A 7324-nucleotide genomic window follows, 5' to 3' on the forward strand; every position below is an offset into this window, starting at 1 on the left:
TAAAGGCAATGGGAAAAGAAATGAGAAATACAAAAACAGAAACAGAAATTACTGGAGCCAAACTAAGAGGGACAAACGGGTTTGACCACAGCAATTTCCATTAGTTTTCCCTGACACTTGCAGCTACTGTTGGCTTAAATGTCTTCAAAAATGAATATATACCTACCTGCATACTGTAATGTAAGTGATAGTCGACGTTTAAATTTGAATTTCGCATTCGCATTCGCATTGGTAATTGGTTAAATGGGAAAATGTGAAAATGACATGCTGGCTAAAACAACAAATTATGCGCTTCATTTTCAACTTAATCAACTGAAATCGATTGCATTTATTAACGATTTGCTCTACATCATACTGCCATATAATTAACAGCAATTATGCAATTAAATGCGAAATGACGGCGACAAATCTGTTAAATCTACTTCGTTCCCTGCTCGGGCGCCATCGATAAAAGAGTGTGAGAGAGAGATGGAGAGAGGGAGGGAGGGAGCGAGAGGCAAGTGTCAAAAAAGGATGGCCAGACATGGTATATATGTATGTATGTGGCATGCAGCATCATCATCGGTAGCCCAGCATTTAGTCTAATTATGATAATTTCACACGTAAAACGCCCTGAGCCTGCAATCGATCAATTATACGGCCAGCCAACAGCGCCGGCAGTTGATTTAAACAATTTGCAAATTCGACATTTCGTCAACATGCTGCTGAACATCTCATCAAAACAATATAAAAATAATAAATAACAATAATTAAGTGCAATGAAGCAGCATCAAGCAGCAACAGCAGCAACAACAGCAGCAGCAGCCACAGCAATCAGGCGTCGTCAGTTGGCACGCAGCTTTTTTTTTTGCACCATGGTTTTTCGTATGGGTTTCCTTTTTGGGATCTTCGGGGGTTCCTCAGAGGTTCCTCAGAGGTTCCTTCGGTTTCCTGGATCGCCGCATGTTGGCACCCTCTTCAGCTTAAACACAGGTTTCAGCTTGAGTTTGGGGCATGCAGCATCGTTCCAGGAGCATCGGTGGCATCAACATTGGCTGAAGAGAGCTTAAGCAACACCCTCAACACCAAAGGAGTGTGTAATCAAGGTAGGTAGTCATTATATGGTAAGTTGGGCCTTACCCTGGAATTTATGTATAGCATTGTACAATATGCTGGCGTTGATTGCGCATACATTTCTCCCCTCCAATCGAAATGCTAAAGCTTTTGGGGATTTCACTTTGATAGCTCTATTAAATCGCCCGCAAATTAAATCTCATCTAAGACAATCGTTTACGATGGAAAGATCACTAAGCATGACATACCTTGAGTTTTGATTAACAGTTCGCTGATATTGGCATTTAGATTTTTGATTTGACATCTCTTACTATTTGGAGAGCTTTATGTTTATTACTTAGATTTTTGGTTCAATTTGCATTAGTGTTCATTGTTCGAGTTGATAATTCTTGAACAATCTGATCCATTGCTTGGCTAGCTGAATATATTTAAGCCAATGTAGAAATTTTACCCATCGCTTACCAATCCATAACGCCGGATTATATGGTATATACGCTCAAGCACTTTTGGCACATCTCACTTAACGTTACAGCCAAATTGGCCAGAACTTCAACGAAGTGGCCAAGAGTCGCCCGGGGCTGCCGTCTTTGGCTAAGACAACTCATCAACACCGAAACGTTGCAGATCAAGATCGATTGGCCAGGAGATTCGACATGATCATGGTTTTCGAGCCCCGGATAGCCTGCACTTTCAGGATGCGTGCGGCTTAATTTACTGAATAATTATTGTTATTAAATGGGCTGGGCCACGCAGAAAACCGAAAACTGTTTTTATTTTTTTGGTTTTTTTCTTCCGTTTTCTTTGGGGTGATGAGTGATATCAATAAATTTGCTGATTGATTTGCCTGCCAACCCCGATCGATTCACGAACGTAAGGCATTATCTTCGCTTCCTTCCTTCCGCTGCCTGTTGTTTTCGGTATGCATTTGTTTTTTTTTTTGTGTCTTCTTCCGTTTTTTAACTTGGACACTTAACGGCTACCGTGTGGCAGGATAAGCAGCTTTGGCAGCGCCTAGCGTGCTTTTTCCTGTCGCCGCGGGGCTTCGAAAAAAATATAGGATACATTGGGGAGGGGATGTACCAGTGGGTTTACCAAAAGGGGGCTTTAAAGGAGGGTAAGGTTTAAGGGGGGGGAAGAGGGGAATAGTGGTTCAGTGTCTGCTGCCGCTGCTGCTGCTGTTGCTTTTTGTTGTCTGGAACGCAGCTCGGACGTCTACGACCCACTTCAAAGTGATTTACGATTCTGGGCCACGCCCTCGCCTAGCAATTTAGAGGAACGAACTTGGACTCCTCAACCTCTTCCTTCCAATCCTGCTACCCCTGCTACCCCCAATCCCCCGCCGGCATCCTCGATATCCTCTTGCTCTTGGCTGCTTTCGTTGTTTTGACGCATAACTTGTACTTTTACTCAAGCAGCAGAGAGACAAACGGCAACAACCACAACTTTAACCGCGTTGCCAACAACATTTACATTCGCATTCATGAGCCCTGGGGTTTGGGTGCCCCACGCCCCATACACCCCCCCCCCCCCCTCCACCTTGCTTTGCCACCCCACTGGGGATTTGTCTGAATCGTATTTTGATATCCGTAAAATAGCCTCGAGTAGTTTTAGTTTGTGCATTCGGGGGTTACTTTTATTTTATGCCCGCAATACGTTCGCAATGAATACCAAATTCACTTGGCCAGAAAGTCAACCACCAAATAAATAGTCGCCGAATAGTAGAGCGACTCACTAATGGTGTAATTTCCCAAAGAGTTTTCTATTAAAAGATCAAATTAGATGGAAGGGGAAATGGTAGTGATTGCAAATGAATGTTAGTAATCGATTTTATAGCCCTTTTAAATATATGCCTCGAATGAAAGCCATAAATCATTTGAAAACTTAAACTTGTGACTCAACGAAACCTAAATAAATTTGAATAAATATATCTTCGTTCGAAACACATAAATCAGGCAATTTGGATCAGTTTTTTTTTTTTGGCAATTGCCGACTAATTTATACCCACTGGCTTATATCATCGGCAAATGCGCTAATCAATTTGAGCGATTTTTAATTGAGCTACATCATCATCATCATCAGCAGTTGAGTGAAACTTAAAACTAAAATCATCATCATCGTGTGATCATGATCATCATCATTTCGAATGCTCCTGCCTGTCGTCGCCTGTCACTTGTGGGTGTTGCAAACAATTTAATTAAAAAGCGCAATAAAAGACAGCGAAAAGCTAGCGATCAGGGAGCAAAATCCGTCCGCAACTGGGCGCAATTAAAAATTTAATTTTTAATTAAATGCATAAAACTCGCGACGACTACTACGATGATTATCATCAATGTTGATGATGGCGATGATGATTTCGAGGGCCATTCAGGCGACGCGGGGGCGTGGCAGCAGAACTTTAGCGAAATTGCAAAATGGTTTAATTAAGCGAAGCAGAAAGCTGAAAGTCTCGAATGGCTGACAATAAGAGTGTCATTATAATTGTTGACAGGCACAATGAAGGAAAGTGCAAATCATCGCCAGGACTTCGTCGTCCTCGTCGTCGTCGAGGACCTCGCCCGCAAAATGGGCCACGCCCCAAATGAAGTTGGAAAATTGGCGAGGGAGTTAGGAACACGGAGGAGAAATATAACGCAGACGATTTCGAGCGGTGCGTGCACTGAATTAATGAAATCGTAAATAAAGTCGTGCTCGAAGCTAAATGGGAATGCCAACGAACAAGGGAAAAAGCCAGTTGAATAAAGGCGAAAATGCACGGGAAAGCTAAAAAGGATTCGAAGAAATGTGTTAAGTTGTATTTGGTAAAATTTCGGCTAATTTACGAACTTTCGTTGAGTTTTTTTTTCTAAGAACTTGGTCAAAAATGATCGAAAAGGTAAAAGAACAACTTTTTTAAGCAGCTTATTACCAAATGCTAAGCAACTTCAACAGTTTCTGAAAGATTTTGGGGAACAACTTTTTCGGTAAATTTTTTCATTATTTTAACATCATCAAAATATGAAAAAAAAATGAAAAAATTTCGAATCTCATTTTTGAACACAGTTTAATTGGAAATTTAATGACGAACTCAGCGACGTATTCCATTTCATATTCAGCCATCTATTTTTAAAGTTATGACCAAAAAACTGATTATTTTATGATGGAAATTCGGCTTTTTGCAAAAGTTGATGTATACCAAGGAAATTTTCAATATTAACTTGGCTAAAAATGCTCATATAGATGTAAGAATGACTGTTTTAAGTAGCTATAAACCAATGCTAATAACTTCTATCAATTTTTGATGGAGTTAGGGAAATTAATTTTTTTGTCATTTTTTTGTAAGAGGGTAACATCATCAAAATTTGGCAAAAATGCTAAAAAATTACAAGTCCTAGTTTTGAGCACAGTTTGATTACAAATTTTATCACGATTTTAACGAGGTATAGCATTCCATGTTCAGGCAATTATTTTTAAAGTTTTGGCCAAAAACCCATTTTTTTTATGACGGAAATGAAACATTTCCCAAAATTCGATATAGACGAATGGAATTTTCGTCATAAATTGGCTAAAAATTACCATAAAGGTGCAAGAATTACTGTTTTAAGCAGCTAATTACCATTGCTAACGATTACTATTGCTTTTTGAAGAATTTAGGAAAATTAATTTTTGGGACAATTTTCGCATTTTTTGTAAGGGGTAACATCATCAAAATTTGCAAAAAATGGCCAAAAAATAGAATTTCCATTTTTGAACACAGTTTGATTGGAAATTTAATTACGAGCTCAACGAGGTATAACATTCCATATTCAGGCTATTATTTTTAAAGTTATGGCCGAAAAACTGATTATTTGATGACCGAAATTCGGAAAAACGGATTTTGCCAAAAAGTTGATATTTACAAACGGAATTTTCGTCATAACTTGGCTAAAAATGCTCATATAGATGAAAGAATAACTGTTTTGAGCAGCTAATTACCAGTGCTAACGAACCCTATCCCTTTTTGAAGGATTTTGGAAAATTAATTTTTGGGTCAATTTTCGCTTTTTTTGTAAGGGGTAACATCATCAAAATTTGCAAAAAATCTGAAAAAAATAGATTTTCCATTTGTGGATACAGTTCGATTGGGAATTTAAATACGAGCACAATGAGGTATGATATTCCATATTCAGACAATTATTTTTAAAGTTATGGCCGAAAAACTGATTATTTGATGACCGAAATTCAGAAAAACCGATTTTGCCAAAAAGTTAATATTTACAAACGGAATTTTCGTGATAACTTGGCTAAAAATGCTCATATAGACGTAAGAATAACTGTTTTGAGCAACTAATTACCAGTGCTAACGATAAGTATGAGTTTTTGAAGGATTTAGGAAATTTAATTTTTGGGTAAATTTTTGCATTTTTTGTAAGGGGTAACATCATCAAAATTTTCAAAAAATTTCAAAAAAAAATTAAATTTTTATTCTAGAATACAGATTGATTGGAAATTCAATTACGAGCTTAGGAAGGCATGCCATTTCATATTTGGCCCAATATTTTTAATGTAGGGACATAAAAACTAAAAAATTTTCGGCGGAAAATCAGAAAAATTACTTGTGGCACTGTTTCACTTCACAAATGTATCGACTTGATGTGAGGAAATCGGAGCCACTCAAAAAAGGCAACAATGCCGATAGGTAACCACCCACTCATATGGTAAAGTGGGGGGAAAAGCGGCGGGAAAATGCGTGGCAGACCACCCTCGGCGGGCGGAAAAGAGACAGGTAGTGGCGGTGAGACAGAGCGATGTAGTGCAGAAAGCTGATTCGCCGTACAAATATCAGTGAAAGAGATGAAAACCCACAGTTTTCCACAGGCAGGGGACTGGTGGAAAATGTAGTGGGGAAAAGCGGGAATGCCGTCGTGCAATCAGTCAGCGTTATCAGTTTGCCCAGCTGATGAGGTCCAACCGCAATTCCATGGCCATGAGGAGTCAGGAAGTGGCTTGGCCTTGCCTGCGACTTTGGGCACACCCCTTCGACCCACCCACTCCGCCGAAACACCCACCCACCCAACGCCACCACTTAATGTGTTGCATTTGTCCTGCAGCACGGTCGTGATTCGAAGTTGGGCAGCACTACAGGTCACTGTAAGAAACAGGAATTGGAAAGCAATAGTTATCGCTTAAAACACCGGAAAAGTTAAAGTCAAATATTTCTTGTATTTTTATTTATCTTTTATTTATAATCATATTGAAAATTAAAACTAATAATAGGTGTTGGTTATCTTTAAAATTGATTTCATTATCAAGTTATTATGCTCGATACGTGCATACTGATTGGCACAAGGCCCACTTTTCCTCAATTTTCCCGCTGTGCAGAGAATTTCCCGCGGCCAGGCAACTTGTGCTGGGCACACTTCCACATCTCTACTGCCACATCATCCACCTCCATCGACAGTCCGTTGCTGGTTTTTGGACTTTTCAGCTTTTCTCACAGGGGCTGGCGTTTTTCGGCTGCCTGGGCGTTTTGTTTGCATAGAAAGGCCGGAGGGGTGGGGCGGCGAGAGGCGGGGCGGTACAGGGGGTGTGGTTCAATTAGCCCGCTTCTCAGCTGCAGCCCTGAAATGCAACAGCTCGACCGGCAGCTTCCAGCTGTGGGAGGCCCAACTGGCACGGGTTAATCTGGATTGGGTTCCGAATAATCACGACTTCTCGGGATCTTCCAAATCAGAGTCTAAGTACATATGTACATTGTTTTTAGTTTTCCTAAAATATTACTAAAATAACATGCTATGTAATCTTACAAATACTTTGAATTTCGTGAATTTTCTGAAACAGAATTTTCAAATGTGTCAGATAAATTCCAATTGTTAAACCCTTTTCTGCAGCCTTACATCCGGTGAAATCTTCCAAGTATTTGTTATGATTTTCGAACATTCTTAACTATCTATATATATTTAGCAATATTTTCCATTTCTAAACGCTGTGATAAAACCACACCTGGATTTATTTTGCTCAAGCTAAGACCATTTAAAGTCGCAATTTCCAGAGTTAGTCTACTTTTGGGGGCAAAGCTGTTGCAATCTAAGTTTCGCTGGTCTTTTCCAAATTTCCTTTTCTTTAATTTAGTCGTTTTCGAGGTAAAAACACGACCATTTCCCCGCAAAACTCCCTTTCGCTGCGACCGATAGTAACGAAAAGTCGAAATGGAAAACAATTTGTCATCTTGCGTGGATTTTCATTTCTATTCTCATACATATATTTCGTATACCCTTTTGTTTTTCCTACGATTTTCAGCTATCCAGTTCTGGGA

At 39.5% G+C, this 7324-nt stretch overlaps 1 long non-coding RNA gene across 1 annotated transcript; it reads right to left on the bottom strand.

Moving 5' to 3' along the window:
* Positions 1–6232: 6232 nt before the first annotated feature.
* Positions 6233–6798, bottom strand: lncRNA:CR43498 (long non-coding RNA:CR43498). Its single transcript, NR_047792.2, has one exon. It is a non-coding gene; the product is annotated as a long non-coding RNA:CR43498 (long non-coding RNA).
* Positions 6799–7324: the final 526 nt, after the last annotated feature.

This window comes from Drosophila melanogaster, chromosome X (genome assembly GCF_000001215.4).
Source record: "Drosophila melanogaster chromosome X".
Classification (NCBI taxonomy): Eukaryota; Metazoa; Arthropoda; class Insecta; order Diptera; family Drosophilidae; genus Drosophila; species Drosophila melanogaster.